The sequence below is a fragment of the Dama dama genome, chromosome 18, assembly GCF_033118175.1.
Source record: "Dama dama isolate Ldn47 chromosome 18, ASM3311817v1, whole genome shotgun sequence".
In the NCBI taxonomy this organism is placed as follows: domain Eukaryota; kingdom Metazoa; phylum Chordata; class Mammalia; order Artiodactyla; family Cervidae; genus Dama; species Dama dama.
The window spans coordinates 67,839,094-67,860,079 of NC_083698.1; the positions used below are offsets into that span (position 1 = coordinate 67,839,094).

General features: G+C 41.6%; 1 protein-coding gene across 3 annotated transcripts in view; it reads left to right on the forward strand.

The window, feature by feature from the left end:
- The first annotated feature begins 18,806 nt into the window (after positions 1–18,806).
- The window catches only part of GSDME (gasdermin E), a 66,736-nt gene continuing 64,556 nt past the window's right edge, over positions 18,807–20,986 (forward strand). For 2 of the 3 annotated variants that reach the window (XM_061165513.1, XM_061165517.1), the window contains exon 1: positions 18,807–18,960. The gene's annotated coding sequence lies outside the window, so the exon portion shown is untranslated. The remainder of the gene's footprint in view (positions 18,961–20,986) is intronic. The other variant, XM_061165514.1, reaches the window with a different exon arrangement.

A 20,986-nucleotide genomic window follows, 5' to 3' on the forward strand; every position in this document is an offset into this window, starting at 1 on the left:
GTCCAAGAGAGAGGAAGAAATCTTGAGAGATGAAAATATAATGCTGTTTAGATAGTGGTAAATGCTAAGGGGAAAAGGTGACTTAGGAATTGCGCTGAGCAGAGGGTGGGGTGATTGTCTCCCTAGTCACACTGTGGAAAATTCTGAACTTCACCTTACCCCATTTTTCCCTTTAGCATTTACCAGTATCTAACACACATTATATTTTAATCTTTCAAGATTTCTTCCTTACTCTTTGACTGTCTGCAGTTTGAATGTGACATACCTAGGTATAATTTCTTCGGCATTTATCTACCTCGGTGTCCTCGGAGATCCCTGAATCTGCTTTCATATCTGCCATTAATTTGTGGAAATTTTCAGTTGTTAGTGCTTCAAGTATTTCTTCTGGCCCTTTCTTTCTTCTCCTTTTGGTATTCTCATTGAATGGACGTTATCTTTTTTCATTGTCCCACAGTTCTTAGATATTTAGTTCTATCTTTTTCAGTCATTTTGCTCTTAGCTTTTTGGCCTTGGAAGTTTCTATTGACATTTCCTCAAGCTCAGAGATGCTTACTTCAGTCATGTCCAGTCTACTAATTACTCCATCAAAGGCATTCTTCATTTTTATTATAATATTTTTGATCTCCAGTATTTCTTTCTCATTCTTTCTTAGAATTTCCATCTCTCTGCTTACACTACTCTCAGGTTTTCTCAGGGGTGTTTTCTAATGTCAACCTATTCTCCAGTTATCTGATTCCAACAGGGTGCCCAATAATTCAATTCAACTCTGACACCAAGTCCTGGATTTAGAGACATAAGAGATACAGTTTCCATCCTTGGGTCAGGAACATCCCCTGGAGGAGAGCATGGCAACCTACTCCAGTATTCTTGCCTGGAAAATCCCGTGGATAGAGGAGCCTGGCAGGCTACAGCCCATAGGGTCACAAAGAGTTGGACAGGACTGAAGCAACCTAGCATGCATGTATGCCACAGGTTAAGGGCTCAGTCCCACAAGGTCCTTCCACTGCAGACACCAATCCAGGGATCAAGGCTCCAGGTTACCTGCAGTTTTGTTTGACTTGACTACAAATTTGGGGAGTCCTACAACTCCCTCCTACAAGTTTGATAATTTTCTAGAATAACTCATAGAAATCATAAAAGTATTTTGCTTACTATTACCAGTTTGTTATAATGAACACAACTCAGAGACAGCCAATGGAAGAGATGCAAAGGGCAAGGTGTGGGGCGAGGGCCGCGAAGCTTTCATGCTGTTTCTGGGGGTACCACCTTCCTAGCATCTCAATGTGTTCACCTGGAAGTTCTACAAACCCAGTTATTTGTTGGGGTTTTATGGTGGTTCTATTACATAAGCATGATCATTTAAACTATGGTCACCGGTGACCAAGATTGAAAATAATCTCTAGTTCCTTTACCTTGCCAGAGGTCAGGGATGTAACTGAAATTTCCAACCCTCTGGTCACATGATTTGGTCTTTCTGGTGCTCAACTCCCGTCCTGAAGCCATCTAGGCATCGCTCAGCCAAGAGTCATTTTATCAACACAACAAAGACAACATCATCACTCAGGAGATTCCAAGAGTTTTAGGAGTTCTGTGCCAGAAGCCAGGGACAAAGACCAACAATTTTTTTCTTATATCACAATTATCCACGTTCTTACATATTGTTTACTTTTAACCATTAAAACCCTTAGCATATAAAATAGAGTAGTTTGAAATTCCTGGTCTGATTATACTATTATTTCTGCCATATTTGAGTCTAGATCTGATGCTTACTCTGTCTTCTCCAATTGTGTTTTTGGTTTTTAGTATACTTTGTAATTTTTTGTTGAAAGCTGGGCATGATATATGTCTTAGGTAAAGGAACTGGGGTAAATAGGTGTTCAGTGATGTGGTGCCTAAGATGTCAAGGAGGGCAAGTGTTCTATGATCCTATGGTTAGATCTCACTCTTAAAATTTTTTTAATTGAAGTAGAGTTTATTTACAATGTTGGGTTAATTTCAGATGTACAACAAAGGGATTCTTTTCTATTATAGGAGATTACAAGATATTTAATGTAGTTCCCTGTGCTATACAGTAGGTCCTTGTTGTTTATCTATTTTTTATATACTAATATGTAGCTGTTAACCCCAAATTCCTAATTTATTCCTCTCCTCTGTTTCCCGTTTGACAGCTGTAAGTTTCTGTTTTATAAATAATTTCATTTGTATGATTTTTTAAAAATTCCACAAATCAGTAATATATTGTCCTATTCATTTTTGTCTGATTTACCTCAGTAGTATGATAATCTGTAAGTCCATTCATGTTGCTACAAATGGCATTATTTCATTCTTTTTTATGGCTGACTAGTATTCCTTTGTATATATATACCACATCTTCTTTATCCTTCTATCTGTCAATGGACATTTAGGTTATTTCCATGTCTTGGCAATTGTAAATAACACTGTTATGAACATTGGGGGTATATATATATCTTTTCAAATTAGAGTTTTCTGCAAATATATGCCTTGGAGTAGGATTGCTGGGTCTTATGGTTGCTCTGTGTTTCGTTTTTAAGGAATCTCTGTGCTGTTCTGAATAGTCACTGCACCAGTTTACATGCCCACCAACAGTGTAGGAGGGTTCCCTTTCCTCCACACCCTCTCCAACATTTATTATTTGTAGACTTTTTGATGATGACCATTCTGACTGGTGTGAGGTGGTACCTCATGGTAATAGTTTTGATTTGCATTTTCAAATAACGTGGAATATCTTTTCATGTGTCTTATGGCAATCTGTATGTCTTCTTTGCAGAAATGTCTATTTAGGTTTTCTGTCCATTTTTTGACTGGATTGTTTGACTGAGCTGTATGAACTATTTGTATATTTTGGAAATTAAACCTTTGTTGGTCACATCATTTGCAAATATTTTCTCCCATTCTGTTGTCCTTTGGTTTTGTTTATGGTTTCCTTTGTTGTGCAAAAGCTTTTAAGTTTAATTAGGTCCCACTTGCTTATTTTTGCTTTTATTTCTTTGGCCTTGGGGGACTGTGATTGGCTCTCAGACCTTTAGTGACCCTCTCAGCTTCTTTCCCCTCTGTTGGGTAGGACAGGGTGGCTAGAGTGGGCTGAAGTTGGGTGTGTCCCTCCTCTCAGGTCAGTTAGTATCTTGATAAAACCTCAGTAAGTTAGGTTCTGATAAAATAGTTTCTCTCAAAGACAGACCTCTTTGTGAAGAAGCAGATGCATTTCAAAATGATTACTTCTTTCCTCCCCATGCTGGATGCATGAGGAGATTTTCCTCTGGTACTCATGGTGAGAACCTGGTAGGGGCCTGGAGGTAAAACTCACAGATGTGGAAAGTTTCTCACTTTTTAGACTTGTCCACTCTGAGCCTCCAGTAATTTGTCAATTACAGGTCAGGTTTTCCTACCTCAGCACTGGTTCCTGCAGAGGTTTCTGCTCTAGTAAATTGTGATTCTTTGTATCTGCAGGTCTTTTTCTCCAAGATAGCATTTTGCCCTGTGGCCTCACCCCTATAACAAATCTAAGAAGAGTTACTGATTTTTTCAGTTTGTTTAGTTTTTACTTGTTAGGATGCAGTAGTGACTTTCAAGCTCCTAAAGTGTCAGAGTGGAAATGCACATTTATTTCTTTATTTTCCTATTTATTGTCATTTCAATTAAAAAAGTCCAGTAACCAAGCAAAAATCTACATACTTAGTTCAAGTACAAAGAAACAGATCCGGGGTCTACATTTTGTTACACAAAGTTAGGGAGTTAATGGTCCTTGAAGAGTAGCATTTGTGCACGTAGTCAATACAAAAGTATTTGTGAAACGGGAAAGAAACTAGATGAAAGGGGACATTATACTGAAACCTGAGATGGATATTTTAGTATACATCACCACCCTTTTGTTAATATACATATGATTTAAATAGTGCCATGACAGTCCTGGTTAGACGATAAAGGGTTAAAGGAGGGACTGATGATGTAGATGAGGTAGATGTAGCCTAGAAGGTGATCTTCTCCCCTTCCTACTTTTGCTTTGATAATAAATACGTAGCCCTCTTTGTTCTGTTGCCATGAAAACAGAAATGAGTGAACAGCCTTCAGCACATACCAGCCAAACAGACCTGCAAGAATTAAACAATCTTGGTTATTCTTTAGCTGTTACTATTAGGTTGGTGCAAATGTAATTAGGGTTTCAGACCATGAATTTTAAATTATTATAACTAGGTTCAAGCATCTTTAGCAATCAAAATAGGAACCATTACAATCAACACATTTTTGTCAATAAGAAATGTTTGCTTATTCCTACAGTGTAAAAATTCATGCTTCAGGATTCAATGAACTCTTGGAAAGCATTTTCTGCATCCTGATGGTGTGGAAGCATTTTCCCTGCAAAAAGTTGTTGAAATGCTTGAAGCAGTAGTCAGTTGGCAGGAGGTCAGGTGAATATGACAGATAAGGAAAAACTTCTCAGTCCAGTTCATTCAACTTACGAAGTATTGGTTGTGCAATATGCAGTTGGGCACTGTCATGGAGAAGAATTGGGCCCTTTCTGTTGACTAATACCTGCCTCAGGCAATACAGTTTTCTATTTACTGAGCATACTTCTCAGATGTAACAGGCAAGTTTGGTCTTGGAGAACAAAATGAAGCAGGTCAAAAGCTAACAGAGTTTTGTCAAGTGAACACACTGGTCATAGCAAACAACCTTTTCCAACAACACAAGAGACGACTCCACACATGGACATCACCAAATGGTCAATACTGAAATCAGACTGATTATATTCTTTGCAGTCGAAGATGGTGAAGCTCTATACAGTCAGCAAAAACAAGACCTGGGAGCTGATTGTGTCTCAGATCATCAGCTCCTTATTGCAAAATTCAGGCTTAAATGAAGAAAGTAGGTAAAACCACTGGGCCATTCAGGTATGATCTAAATCAAATCCCTTATGAATATATAATAGAGGTGATGAATAGATTCAAGGGATTGGATCTGGTAGACCGAGTTCCTGAAGAACTATGGACAGAGGTTTGTAACATTGTACAGGAGGCAGTGACCAGAATCATCCCCAAGAAAAAGAAATGCAAAAAGGCAAAATAGTTTTCTGAGGTGGCTTTACAAATAGCTGAGGAAAGAAGAGAAGTGAAAAGTAAAGGAGAAAGAGAAAGATATACCCAACTGAATGTGGGGTTCCAGAGAATAGCAAGGAAAGATAAGAAGGCCTTAAGTGAATAATGCAAAGAAGCAGAGAAAAACAATAGAATGGGAAAGACTGGAGATCTCTTCAAGAAAGTTGAAGAGATCAGGGAACATTTCATGCAAGCATGGGCAAATAGATGGGGGAAAAGTGGAAATACTGACAGATTTTATTTTCTTCGGCTCCAAAATCACTGTGGACGGTGACTGCAACCATGAAATTAAAAGATGTTTGCTCCTTGGAAGGAAAGCTATGAAAAACCTAGACAGCATATTAAAAAGCAAAGATATCACTTTGTTGACAAAGATCTGTATATTCAAAGCTATGGTTTTTCCAGTACTCATGTACAGATGTATGGACATGACTGTCCATGTATGGAGAATTGGACCATAAAGAAGGCTGAGCACTGTAGAACTGATGCTTTTGAGTTGTGATATTGAAGACTCTGAGAGTCCATTGGACTGCAAGGAGATCACGCCAGTCAATCCTAACGGAAACCAACCCCGTATATTCATTGGAAGGACTGATGTTGAAGCTGAAACCCCAATATTTTGGCCACCATATGTGAAGAGCTGATTCATTGGAAAAGACTCTGATGCTGGGAAAGATTGAGGGCAAAAGAAGAAGAGGGGAGTAGAGGATGAGATGGTTAGATAGCATCACTGGCTCAGTGGTCATGAATCTGAGTAAACTCTGGAAGATAGTGAAGGACAGGGAAGCCTAGCATACTGCAGTCCATGTGGTCACAAAGAGCTGGAAATGACTTAGCAACTGAACAACTTCTCAGATGTATTGGTTTTGCCAGGATTCAGAAAGCTGTAGTGGATCAGACAAGCAGCAGACCACCAAACAGTGACCATGACCTTTTTTAGGGGTGCAAGTTTGGCTTTGGGAAGTGCTTTGGAGCTTCTTCTCGGTCCAAACACTGAGCTGCTCATTGCCAAGTGTTGTATAAAATCCACTTCTTGTTGCATGTCACAATCTGAGAAATGTTTCACTGCTGCATAGAGTAAGAGAAGACAGCACATCAAAATGATCGCTTTTTTGATTTTCAGTCAGCTCATGAGGCACCCACTTACTGAGCTTTTTCACCTTTCCAATTAGCTTCAAATGCCAAACGACTGTAAAATGCTCAATGTTGAGTTCTTCCACAACTTCTTGTGCAGTTTTAAGAGGATCAGCTTTGATCCTCTCAATTGGTTGTTGTCAACTTCAGTGGCTAGCCACTCAGCTCCTCTTCTTCAAGGCTCTCATCTCCTTTGCAAAACTTCTTGACCCACCACTGCACTGTACCTTCCTTAGCAGTTCCAGGGCCAAATGTGTTGTTGACGTTGCAAACTGTCTCTGCTGCTTTACCACACATTTTGAACTTGAATAAGAAAATTGCTCGAATTTGCTTTTTGTCTAAAATAAATAGTCTAAAATAAATATAAACAGCAATAAGCCTTTAGCAAAAAACCATAAAGCAAGAAATACTCATTAAAATCATGTATAACACAACCACATTTATTAAGAATGTATTTCAATATCAAACAGCAAATTTCAAGAATGCAAAAACTACTATTACTTTTGCACCAACCTAAAACAAACAAACATTTGTAGCTAGACTTGTCCTTCACAAAGCTTCAAAAACACTAATTACTCTCTGACTCCAAAGATTATACTCTGCACCTGGCATTCTTCTCCCCACTACACTCTCTTGTAGCATTCTGCAATTCAGAAAAAAGGTTATGGGCTGAGAACTTTAGGGTTACACACCTGGTTGCTGAGTTGCCTGATGCCAGCTGTGGGTTTTGCAACCCTACAAGAGAAAAACAATGCAATGTCTTCATGAGGACATAAAACCTCTCTCTATTCCTGAGAGATGGGGACACAGTTCTTGAGGTGCTAGCCTGCTGTGTCTCCCTTTTGCCCAGCAAAAATAATGTAGGTACTCTTTTCTATTTCCTCCAAACTCTGTCTCTGTATTTCTCTTTGGCATTGGTGGGAGCCAAGATTTTGGCAACAGTTCTCAGGGCTCTGCTTCCTTATCTACTTGCTCACATCTCTCACAAGTGTCTTACACTAATAAATCCACTCTTTGCCTATCACTTAGCCCCACATTGAACTGTTTCTGCATCAAGGCAAAAGTCCTGACACCAGGTGACTGGTTTCAATTCAGATAGCGGGTTTGAGTCTTCTTCTAAGTCAGGGATTTAAGGGTTAGAGTCCCACCTTAGAGGATCAAGTGAGAACCCAATTCCTGGTTCATAGATGGTGGACTTCTTTTTGCTGTCTTCAGGTGGCAGAAGGGGAAGGGAGCTCTCTGGGACCACTTTTAAAAGGGCACCAACTCCATTCATGAGGGCTCTGTCAGTACCTAATCACCTTCCAGTGGCCCCACCTTCATATACTGTCACACTTGGAGATTGGGGGTCAACATGTGAATGTTGGGGTGATACATTCAGGCTACAGCAATATGAATTTAATATGTCATATGTTATTATATAATTATATCATATAGTATATAATATATTATTCAGTAATATATAATTTAATATCATAAAACATATATGTTATATATATTAGCATATAGAAACAATTTAATATAAATGCTATTTATGTTCGAACTGCTGATAAATAACATTAGCTAAGCAAATTAATTTGCTTAGAGTAGCACTCCCTATCTTTGTCATATCGTATTGCACATAGAAAATAAAAGTATTCATGTATAAGCGATTCACTTTGCGTACAGTAGAAACTAACACAATACTAAATCAACTGTGCCTGTGTGCTCAGTTATGCCTGACTCTTTGCAGCCCCATGGACTATAGCCCGCCAGGCTCAGCTATCCATGGAATTCTCCAGGCAAGAATACGGGGGCAGGTTGCCATTTCCTATACCAGGGGATGTTCCCAATCCAGGGATCCACTATACTCCAATTAAAAAAAAAAAAAAGTATTCATACAAGAGCCAGCCAGTAAGTGACTCACACCTCCAGGGCTGAAGGCTTCGATTTTTAGCTTCACTTGTCACCGCAGGCTGCACCGTTTGGGAAACTCTTGCTTTAAGGGTGATGTTTAAAGCCCGGAAGAGATCAATCTGTTTGACTAGACCTATTTGAATGACTGGCTCCCAGGGACTAAAGATTGCTGAGGCCAAGAAGGCAAGAAAGTGATGTGGAGAAAAGATGTAATCAATAGTTTCTCACTGTTAGGAAAGCCCTTCCCAGTCTCTCTCAGCCTGTTTTTCCTGTCTCAGGTCCCCACTCCTGCCCCAAACTTTACCTACTGCTCCACCTGGCTCAGGATAGGGTGGTCCCTCTCCCACCTGTCCTAAATCTTAACAATTCTTTATTAGGTCCCAGGTTATTGCCAGGAAGGAGTTTACATGTCTTCAAATGCAGAATCCCTCCCCCATGCTTCTGAGATGTTTGGCCTACAGCACTGCATTTGAGCTTCTGACCCAGGATTTTAAAGTTTGAAGTCATCTCAGAGACTAAGTGCAACCTTCAATTGCCAGGGGAAGCACATGGGGCCCAGAAAGGTAGAGAGACCATGCTGCCAACACCAGCTGGGGGCAGCCTTGGGACATGGGTGTCCTGTTTTCCTAGGCTTTCCACTACCTGGGGGTTTTATCTCTCTTATGCTAATGATGACACTTGATAATTTATTAATAGTTGAGAACTGACTCATTGGAGAGCCTATATGATCTGCAGTAACAGCCAGATGGTCCTTAATAAAACATTAATAAAGCAAAAGCAGATGGCATTTAATAAAGTATTATATAAACATGCCCAAGAGCCATCAAAAGCATTTTTTTCTGGACTCTCTAATAGTGGAGAATTATCAGACAAGACATCAAAGAGGAAATCACCCTCTAACTTGTGATCTGAGAAAATGTTTAAGGTTCTTGTATATATTATGAATAAGAAAATATTTTAAATGTAATTTTATCTCAGATTTCATATCCTTATAATGACTGTTTTGTGGCAATTTTAGAAGAAATGACAAAAGCTTTAGTAGAAACAAAAGGAAGTCTCTACAATTTCCTCCTCCCTTGGAAATCCAGCCAAAGCAAATTTCCTTACTTTCTTCTAAGAAAGTAGGAGATTTCTAGAGGGCATAAAAATAATATATTTTAATAGCAGAGTAATAGAAATCATTGGATTGCAGAGGTTGTTTTAGGAATCACTATTTCAGAACAGAAAAAATAACAACCTGTTGTGAGTGAGTGAATACTAATTTACCTGAAGGTGAAAAGCTGAATTTTCAGGATTATGTTTAAATGTTTGACTTCCTCCCAAAATTCACTTGTCAGGCAGTAATCAAATGTTGAGGCTTGGACTGAGACTTGAGTTTACTAGTAACAATTGTGCAAGACTTGTAGGCTGCCTCTTGAGGATTTTTTTTACCATCTGTAAAATAGGGATAATGATACTTTATAGAGTTGTACAAAGAGTGGATGAAATAATGCTTATAAAGGACCATGCTGGACACAAAGTAAGCGGTCAAAAAAGGTAGCAATTAGAGATATCAGAAGCTGGTATCTGCTGTTCTAACTAAACTAAAAGTAGCAAAGTTGTGAAATAGTGGTTTCCTATTTGTAAACCTTCCATGCATCTTTCAACATCCTGATGAAACACTGCTATCCAAAAAGGATATCAACATTTGTGCTTTAACATGTTTGTTTTCTGTTTGTCTCATTTCCATGTTAATATCTTTAGGAATATTTACATTTCAAACTACTTCTGATTCTAGAATGTGAGGCTTATTTCATAGCTGGGGGAATGTTTGGTATTGCCCTGTGTGGGTAGGACTCCTTTGGTGAGGAGAAAGTGACGAGAAATGTAATCTAGAGAGATTTCAAAGATGTCTGGACTTTCCTGAATCCTTTCCCCCAAGGTCTTGATCAAAGGCTAGTCTTTCCAGAGCACATTTCCTGATAACCTTCCCTCCTGAGTCAAAATCACCGGGTTCTTTTTAAGCTTTTTCACAGATCATTCCTCTAATAGTTGTGAGCCAGGTCAGCGAATGCCTCTATTCAGGCACATAGCAGGCAGTCAGCGATGTTTGAAAATGAAATGGAATCCCAAGGAATCTAAAACTAATGATAGTTAATGTTTTGAAGTATCAGCTGGGTGCCAAATGAATCACAGTCATCATGTGAGGTGTTATCGTCACCACTTTCCAGATGAGAAAACTGAGGTCTGGAGGAGTACTAAAGTAAGACCAAGTAGGAGGCAGAGATGGGGCCCAACTCCAAATCGTGAAAGCGTCCAGTCTTAATCAGCTACCTGAGTGACACTGGAATTTGCTCATTTGGTTGGTTTTTGGTGTGTGTATTAGTCAGGGTTATATAATAATATATCTATCATATATAGATATATCTCTATAGATACATAAAACTTTCTGGGAATATTTTTCTGTTTATCTATATAGATATACAGAGATACGGCCTATTGGTTTTGTTTGGTGCTATGTATAGATACATAGATTACATCTTTGTACAAGGAGATGTATTACAGAAATTGGTGCACATGGTTATGGAGGCTGAGGGTCCCAAGATCTGCCATCTCTGATATGAAAAACCAGGGAGGTCAGTGGTACAGTTTAGTCTGAGTCTGAAGGTTGGAGAACCAGGAGCGTCGCTATCCAAGGGCAGAAGATGGACGTCCCAACTCAGACAGAGAGAGTAAATTTCCCTTCCTCTATCTTCATGTTCTATTCAGGCCCTCAAGAGACTGGATGACGCCCACCCACACGAGGGAGGGTGATCTTTCTTTCTCAGTCTACAGGTTTAAATGCTACTCTATTTCCAGAAAATCCTCACACACCCAGGACAATGTTTTACCAGATATCTGGGCATCCCTTAACCCAGGCGAGTGAACACATAAAATTAACCATCATAGCATTGATGTTTTTATTATTTTTAGTATGAGAACATTAGCAGAGGAAGATGGATTTACCCTCAGAAAGCAAGCCTACCTGAATTCTGAGGTCCCTGTGTATCCATTTCCTACTGGCTGTCTAGATTCCTCAGAGAAACCCAACCTTGCACGGAGATGACAGGTAATCTGGGGCGGGGGGCAGGGGGGAAAAGCTTGAAGATTTCAAAGTATGCTAGTAGAAAATAAAATCCACTTCTACCAACAGTTTGAAAGAAAGTAAAATCTTTCGTGGTGTTAAAGGTGCCCAGAGAGTGGCAGGGGCTGAACTTCTGAAGCTGTTTTCTCATCATTCAGACTGACAAATTTATTGTACTGGCGCTTCTAGCATTCAATCAAGATTGAATCAGATGCCAAGATAATTTTTCCTTGCCAAATTGTTTTTTCCCATTGCAATTAGCAGTTTAAGGACCTCATCAAATAGCCAATGTGTATTCAATTCCCTCTCTCCCTCTCCAATTAAAATTCAGCTAAGAAGTTGTATCAGTAATAATTGTTAAAGATAAAATACCACCCTTACCCACTCTATCATATTTCTCCATGTTTTCTTAAATATCCTTTAAACCAGGCATAGGATTTTAAAAGGTTTATTTTTTCTTAGTATGCATTATATAATCTGAAAGTAAATAATTTAAGCTAAAAGCAGTTCAACTGTTTGGGTTGCCCTAATTGAGATTCTTTATAAAATCTTTGAGCTCGTCCTATACCTATTTGTCCTCTAAAAGCATTTTGAAGCTGAGCCTGCTGCTCTCAGAACCCCATTTCCTCTTTTTTTCCTGGGCACAAGGTCTACATCTTTCTGCCTCCCTTTCAATGAGGGGGGCATGTGGTTGATTTCCGGGTAGAGGTGGGTACACAGGCAAAATGCCAGGTCCATGAAAGTCTCTCATGAGAGAGTCTCTAGGTTATTTCCTTCTCGTCTTGCTGAAATTGCCCATGCCCAACACCCTTGGCAGCCCTGAGCTGTGAACAGCAGAGCCTCCACCAGGCTGCTTCCCCAAGGAACAGCGAGTGCCCGTCTCCATCCCTACTTCACACGCTCTGGAACTACCATAGATTGTTCACTGAGAACAAATGAACCGCTATGGTGTTTGAGCCAGTATAATTCGGGGTTTCATTTGTTTGAGCAGTTAGCTTACTCTGACTAGTTGCCTTTTCCTTGACTGGGCTAGCTTTCCTCCTCTGCCATGCTACATGCTCCAGCCAAGCCATCCCGTGGCCTCTGATCATGGAACTTCCCAGACTTGCTCCTTATTGTCTGTCTGCCTTCCCAGATAGACTCTCAAGCTCTATGAAGTCATGGACCATATTTCCCTCGCTCTCCAGCATATCTTCAGTATCTCATATAGTGCTTGGTACATGCGTGTATATGTGCTCTTCAGTCCTGTCCAACTATTATCGACCCCAGGGGCTGTAGCCTGCCAGGCTCCTCTGACCATGGGACTCTCTAGGCAAGAATACTGGAGTGGGTTGCCATTTCCTTCAGGGATCTTACCGACCCAGGGATCAAACCCATGTCTCCTGCATTGGCAGGTGGATTCTTTACTGCTGAGCCACTGGGAGTAGATCCTTAATAGTGAAGTGAAAGTCGCTCAGTAGTGTCCGACTCTTTGCGACCCTGTGGACTATACAGTCCATGGAATACTCCAGACCAGAATACTGGAGTGGGTAGCCTTTCCCTTCTGCAGGGGATCTTCCCAATCCAGGGATCGAACCCAGGTCTCCCACATTTCAGGTGGATTCTTTACCAGCTGAGCCACAAAGGAAGCCCAGGAATAATGGAGTGGGTAGCCTATCCCTTCTCCAGTGGATCTTCCCGACCCAGGAATCAAACCAGGGTCTCCTGCATTGCAGGCAGATTCTTTACCAACTGAGCTATCAGGGAAGCCCTGATCCTTAAAAAAATATTTGTTAAATTAATAAGATGTTGGATGCATGGACTTTGCCTTTCTCTATGCTGGGTATAGCAAACTTGGATGCTGAATAATCTTTAAGAATAATGATAATGGAATGAGAAGAATGTGTTTGGCTATAAATTGTGGTATTCCTGTATGTTTCTAGAAACCTGACCTCTCGTGGATGACTACCAGTCTTCATTGCAAATCTCCTTTATGCTGACGATGATATGTTTCTACGTGAACAATAAACAGAAAACGTTGGATTTTTTAAAAACTGTATTTAATGGCATTCTCTTTCATAAAAACAAGTGTAGTAGAATAAAGGTGTCTGGAAACTCTTTGCTCTTTCTCCCACTAAGAGGTAGAGTATAATTCCCCTGTCTTTGAATCTAGGCTTGTTTCAATACTAGAATGCGGTGAAAGTTACATTCTAGGTTTTCAGGGGCCAAGTCATAGGACTTACAGCTCCTGCTTTGTTTCTTGGAATACTTGGTATTTGGAGCCCCAAGCCTTCACATAAGAAGTCTGACTTCCCCAAGATCACCATGTTGAAGAGGCCACATGTAAGGGGTGTGGCTGAGACTACCTTCCAGACCTCCCTGCCAAGGCAATAGACATATGGGTGAAGTCATTCATCCTGGACTGCCAGATGAGGCTATTCTCTAGCTAAATTCTGCTGAATGATCCTAGCCAATGCAACATGCTACTAAAAAACCATTGAAATGAGCCCTGACCTGCAAAATTATGAGATGTGATAAGACAATTGTTGTTTCAGCCCATTAAGTTTTAGGGTAGCTTATAGTGCAATAAATAACAACTGAACAGCAAATTATTTCATTTCCATATTTGTCCAATAATACTTGCATCAGTTCAGTTGCTCAGTTGTGTCCGAATCTTTGCAACCCCATGGACTGCAGCATGCCAGGCCTCCCTGTCCATCACCAACTCCTGGAGTTTACTCAAACTCATGTCCATTGTGTCAGTGATGACCTCCAACCATCTCATCCTCTGTCATCCCCTTCTTCTCCCGCCTTCAATCTTTCCCAACATCAGGGTCTTTGCAAATGAGTCAGTTCTTCACATCAGGTGGCCAAAGGATTGGAACTTCAGCATCAGTCCTTCCAATGAATATTCAGGACTGATGTCCTTTAGGATTGACTGGTTGGATCTCCTTGCAGTCCAAGGGACTCTCAAGGGTCTTCTCTAACATCACAGTTCAAAAGCATCAATTCTTTGGTGCTCAGCTTTCTTTATGGTCCAACTCTCACATCCATACATGACTACTGGAAAAACCATAACTTTGACTAGACAGACCTTTGCTGGCAAAGTAATGTCTCTGCTTTTTAATATGCTGTCTAGGTTGGTCATAACTTTCCTTCCAAGGAGTAAGTGTCTTTTAATTTCATGGCTGCAATCACCATCCACAGTGATTTTGGAGCCCAAACAATAAAGTCTGTCACTGTTTCCACTGTTTTCCCATCTATTTGCCATAAAGTGATGGGACCAGATGCCATGATCTTAGTTTTCTGAATGTTGAGCTTTAAGCCAACTTTTTCCACTCTCCTCTTTCACTTTCATCAAGAAACTCTTTAGTTTTTCACTTTCTGCCATAAGGGTGGTGTTCTCTGCGTTTCTGAGGTTATTGATATTTCTTCTGGCAACTTGATTCCAGCCTGTGCTTCATCCAGCCCAGCATTTCTCAAGATGTACTCTGCATATAAGTTAAATAAGCAGGGTGACAATATACAGCCTTGACATACTCCTTTCCTGATTTGGAACTAGTTTGTTGTTCCATGTCCAGTTCTAACTGTTGTTTCCTGACCAGCATACAGGTTTCTCAAGAGGCAGGTCAGGTGGTCTGGTATTCCCATCTCTTTCAGAATTTTCCACAGTTTGTTGTGATCCACACAGTCAAAGGCTTTGGCATAGTCAATAAAGCAGAAATAGATGTGTTTCTGGAACTCTCTTGCTTTTTCGATGATCCAGCGGGTGTTGGCAATTTGATCTCTGGTTCCTCTGACTTTTCTAAACCCAGTTTGAACATCTGGAATTTCATGGTTCATGTATTGTTGAAGCCTGGCTTGGAGAATTTTGAGCATTATTTTACTAGCGTGTGAGATGAGTGCAATTGTGTGGTAGTTTGAGCATTCTTTGGCATTGCCTTTCATAGGGATTGGAATGGAAACTGACCTTTTCCAGTCCTGTGGCCACTGCTGAGTTTTCCAAATTTGGTGGCATAGTGACTGCAGCATTTTCACAGCATCATCTTTTAGGATTTGAAATAGCTCAACTGGAGTTTTGTCACCTCCACTAGCTGTGTTTGTAGTGATGCTTATTAAGGGCCGCGTGACTTCACATTCCAGGATGTCTGGCTCTAGGTAAGTGACCATGCCATCGTGATTATCTGGGTCATGAAGATCTTTTTTGTTCCGTTCTGTGTATTCTTGCCACCTCTTCCTAACATCTTCTGCTTCTGTTAGGTCCATACCATTTCTGCCCTTTATTGAGCTCATCTTTGCATGAAAAGTTCCCTTGGTGTCTCTAATTTTCTTGAGGAGATCTCTAGTCTTTCCTAATCTATTGTTTTCCTTTATTTCTTTGCACTGCATTGAGACTTTAAATTTGGGCAATTTTGGTTGATCGTTTGCTGACCACCAAGTAAATTTTAGTTCTTGTCTGTATCTGTACCTTGCAATTGAACAAGAGATGGTTTGGGGCATTGAAAGAAATGGGCTGTTAATTCTGGGCCATATTTAACCTTCCTTAAGCTTTTTATTTTAGAATGGTAATTGGTAATATGCATTGGCAATGTAGTCTTCAGTCAAAAAAAAAAAAAAAACACCACATTTTGGGGACTCAGGGAGATAAGTTAAATTGGTTTAAAAATATAGATCAACTTATGCCAAATTATTTTATGTTAGAACCTATGTTCCTCTGGAAAGCAGTCAATATGGTAAAAGGCAATATGGTTAAAGGCAAAATTATATGTAGGTGAAAACTTTTAGGTTCAATTTACTTATTTATTTACTTTTTATTTTGTATTAGGTACCTGATGTGAAGAGTGGACTCACTGGAAAAGATGCTGGTGCTAGGAAATATTGAGGCAGGAGGAGCAGGGGGCAACAGAGGATGAGATCATTTGATGGCATCACCGACTCAATAGACATGAGTTTGAGCAAATTCTAGGAGACAGTGAAGGACAGCAAAACCTGGTATGCTGCAGTTTCATGGACATGACTGAGTTACTGAACAACAAATAGCCGATTGACAACATTGTGAGTTTCAGATGAACAGTGAAGGGACTCAGACATATATATATATAGGTATCCCTTCTCACCCAAACTCCCCTCCCATCCACGAAACGTTGAGCAGAGTTCCGTGCTATGCTCAATTTAAAAGTGACATTAACTGAAAAGTAACTAATAAAGGAAAGGAAATGAACTTTTATTTAGGGCCTACTATGTGCTGAGTGCTTTTCATACATCTTTTTTAATCTCATGATAATGCTATAGGCAATTTTTAAATGTGAAATTAAAAATTTGCTTAAGATCACTCAGTCGGTAAGCGGTAGGCTGGATTTGACCAAATCTAACTGGTTCAAAGCCTGTGTGTGTTCTTTCTCTTCCATGGAGGCTATTTATCTAAAAGAGTGCAGGTCTCTCCAAACGTGCCTCTCAAAGAACTTGGAAGTAATTAAGGCAGAAGTGGTTTGTTAGTGTGTTCATTTATGAAATATACCCCAGTAAAACATTTTATCGATTTTTGCCCACCTTTACAAGCTGCTTATTCAGTAAGGATCTGGGGGAAAGAATAGGAAATACACAACACCCCATGGATATATTTCAGAAGTTCTGTTAACTTGAAACACAGCTTATAGAGTGAATCTTATTAAAAGCAAATACTCTCCATCTCTATGACTACCCCAATTTATCTCCTGCAAAATTCTGTTACAGTTTCATTTTCTTAATGGGATGTATCTACAATGGTGAGAGGACTGGGGTTGGATGTTTTCTATTCATTTTTTCCCAAGTTGGGCTAAAATTCCCATCTTGCATTTGTCTGTCTGAAATCTTCAAATACTTTGATAATAAAAATATTAATAAACACAACTGTTAAAAAAAAATACAACAGAAAAGTTGAAACTCAGTTTGGGCTGATCCCGACCATCTGGGACAGAAAAACTAGCCATGGGGGATGGGGGGGTACTTTCTTAAACACAGTTCATCCCCCTCTCCCAATACTTACATGTTCAGACACTGCTTGGTGGGCTGACTCTTGTGTTTCTTATTTTCTGAAGAGTCTGCACTGTCCAGTGGTTTTAAAGCTCAGATAGTGTTGTTACTGAAACAAACTTGGGTTCCTTCACTCGTGTGCACTAAAACCAATCTAATGACATTGGGTTGTGTGAAGGAAAGTGCAGTATTTATTTCAGGGCACGCCAAGCAGCCAAACTCCCCGAGTTCAACAAAAAACTTCAGTAAAGCATTTTTAAAGTCCAGGTGAGGGAGGGGTGTTCCAGGGTATGTGAACAGCTCAGGCACAGTTCTCCGATAGGTTGATGGTGAGGTAACAGGGTGTCATCACAGCGGTTAACATTATTGATCCTTAGCAGCCAGTAGGTCTGGTCATGATCATTAACTAGTTAATTTCTTCCATTTGGTGGAGGTTTTTAGCATCTGTAAAACAACTCAGGAAATGTGCATCAGATACTATCATTTCCCTACTGCTGAGAGAAGCTACAGCAGAGGATGGGGGGGTGGGGGGCGGGCAGATCCCAAAGGATCATTTTTCAGCTGGATCGGCTCCCCATTCTTTGCCTCAATTTACTCACTTGTAACTTGGACTTCCAACCAGTTGCTGTGAGGAGTAAATGAATCAGTCAATGCATGTGAGGTACTTAAAACCATGCTTGGTGACAGTAATTAGAAAGTGCTATATAAATACTAGCTGCTGATCTTATACTATCTTCCTCAAGTATTTACTTGAAAGGCAGTGGACAGGACAAAAAAGAAAGGGAAGAATTTGAAGACACTGAGTAACTATTGCACAAAAAGCTCCTGTCTAGTCAGAGCACTGGGCTTCTTGGTGGGAACTTCACCAAAATGCAACTTACAAGGATGTTCTTGAGGTTAATGGCCAAGGTCAGGAGACAATAATCTCTATAACAAGCCAGTGCAATTTTATGAGGACAGAGAAACAACACCATGGATACAAAGTCTCTTGACAGGGCCAAGACAGTGATTCTTTTTCTTCCAAACTCTCTAATCAGTGTGGCCAGGCAGAGGACAAAAAGGGTACCTCTCTCTTGACCATTTCTATTCATTCATTCGTCCAACAACCATTACTTAATTGTTCACCTAGCCTGTGCCAAGCAATGCAAAGATGAGTGAGACCTCGCAGTCTAGTTGGAGAAATGAACAAGAGGATTCATTAATTAACTCAATTACTATCATCCATCAGGTACTGTGCTAGGTGCGGGGTATAGTGAACAAAACAGACAAAATCTCCCCCCACGCCCACCCTCCCACACTTGTGGAGTTGGCATTCTAGGGAGACAATGCTTGAAGTGAGTATGAAATCCTAAAAATAAAGCATGCGAGGAACTAGGGCGTGTTCCTGCAGGGTGGTGGACTGGCTGTACTTTTAATTGGAATAGTCAGGGACAGTTTTACTGATAAGGGGGTGGGGTAACTCAGGATATGCCCAGAGCATATGGGAGCCCAAGGGGAAGCCCCGCGTCTCTCCACGCCCTGCTGAGGGCAGCCCCAGGACTCAGCGCTCTCCAGTGCCATTTCTGGAGCTCACTCCTCCCGCCGCCGCGCCGGGCTCCAAGGGGCGGGGACCGAGCAAAGGTCCCGCCGCCCGCCCTCTTCCCTCGCGATCCCCCGCCCCGATTCGGCCCGGCCCGAGGGCTCCTCCGACTCAACAGGCGCGGGTCGCGAGGCAGCTGGGAGGTAAGTCCGGGTGTCTGGGCTCGGCTCTGTTCGGGGTCCGGCCTTGACCTTGGGGAGCCGAGCCCGCGCGGCCCTTTCTCTCTGGATCACCCCCCGGTGTGCCCCTTAGTCCTAAGGGGGACGAATGGGTGGGCTGCCCGCAGTTGGATCGCCGGCCCCGTGGCGTCCCCCTCTCTTCCCGCCCCACCCCACCCCTTTCCCATCCCATCCCCTCTTCTCTTCTCCTCCACTCCATTGCTACTTCCTTCTCTGGCTGTTGCTAGGGCAGCGGGTACCCACTGCCCCCCTTCTTTGCGCCCCCTCCCCATTCCTTCTTTCTTTGTCTTCCGGTTTCTCCTGGCTAGGCTCTAGACGGCCGCGCGCGGGAGCGCGTGTGTGCGGGGAAGGAAGGCGGGGGCCGGCGTGGAATTCACTCTCCGGCCTGGACCGAGTCCCCATCCCTAGCGTCGGGGATCCTGGGCCCCGAGCTGGAGGAGGCGGAGGCCAGCCACCACCCCCGCCCCGCCCCGCCTCGCCTCGCCTCGGTAGTTCTCGGCCTTGATGGGATGACATCACCGCGCTCACGGGGCCTCCACGTGCGGACCCCGGACGCTTCCAGTCTGCACCTGACCAGGAGAGACCAGAGGGCGCTTTTAGAACAGCGTGGGTTGTAGCGGGTTCGGAAAAACCCTCTCACTGAGATTCTACTCCGTTCAGAGGACTGGTGAGAAGGAAGGATGTGTTAGGATCGATGGATGCCTTTGAGAGGCAAATAGACAATCTAGTTGGAGTGGAATGAAAAGTGCTGCGGGTCAGAGAGAATAGCTGAATAAGTGTAGAGTAAATTAATTGTTTTCCAAAGCCACCACCAATGAGCTCTTCTCGTAAACGAAAACAGCCGGGAAAAAATGAGGCCAGACAATTAGATCTGAGAAATACCGCCCAAGCCCTCAGCAGCTCCTTAGGTTTTCCAGAAGTGCTTTTGTTTTCGTTCTTTTTGAACCCGCAAGGGGAACCAATGGGTTCTTCTTTACTTAATCAGTCTCCTGTTATTTATTCCACTTCCCCCAAACCTTTGCTGCCTCACCTTCCTTTTACAAGCTCATGCCTGCCCTGTGACCACCATTTGTTTTTTTATTTCAGATTTTTATTTTAGAAAGAAATGATAGAATTCCTTGTCTTTAATTTGCCTTACTAGACAAATGAAGGCACTGGGCTATAAGCATTGGAAGATACAGAAGAATGACACCTCTGTTTAAAGTTAATAGACTCAATTTCACTTTGTTCTTTAGAAAACTAAAAACAATTCAAAATGTGCTGAAGTTGTTAGGAGACAACAGTGCTAACAGCAGTGTCTTGTTTTCCTAGATAGTGAGGAAATAGCATGTTTTATAGTCATGGTTTTTGCTTCCACCATAACTGAGGTGTACCCTTTTGAGCACATTTTCTCACTCTACAAAATGAATCATATGTAGTTCAAATTAAAAAAAAAAAAAAACCTGATTAGGGTGTCAGCAGAGCAGGTGGTCCAGGACTCAGGCTTGGGAGACAGGTGGACCTCAGTTGGAATCTGGGCTCAGCACTAATTCTCTATTTGAGGTTCAGTGCCTTCTAGTCAAAGACCTCTGGTAACAGCAGGTGGAGTTGAAGGGGTTGGGTCGTTGCTTGCTGAATGGGGGAGGCTTTGCTCCATGGGCAGCCCTGGGTTTCTCCATAACTGGGTATCAGAAAAGAGTTATAGGATTTGGGCTTCTAGGCGATTTGGGGGAGAGTTTAAGGAAATAGGACTTTGCTCTGGATTGGATGCCGCCAGAAAGTGTGGGAAATTCTCTGGAGTATCCTCGTAAATCATGTCTGAAAGGAGTGAGGCTAAAACTGCTGTTGGCTGAAAACCACAGTTATGTGTCAGGGTTGGTGGGGGTAGTGGGAGTGATTGGTCATTTTTGTGGTTTGCACAGTGTTCACATTTTGACTGTGGTCAGATAAGACTATGAAAGGTCTTGTTTTGGTCTTGATTTATCATGACCACCAAGTGGCGTGGCCTGAT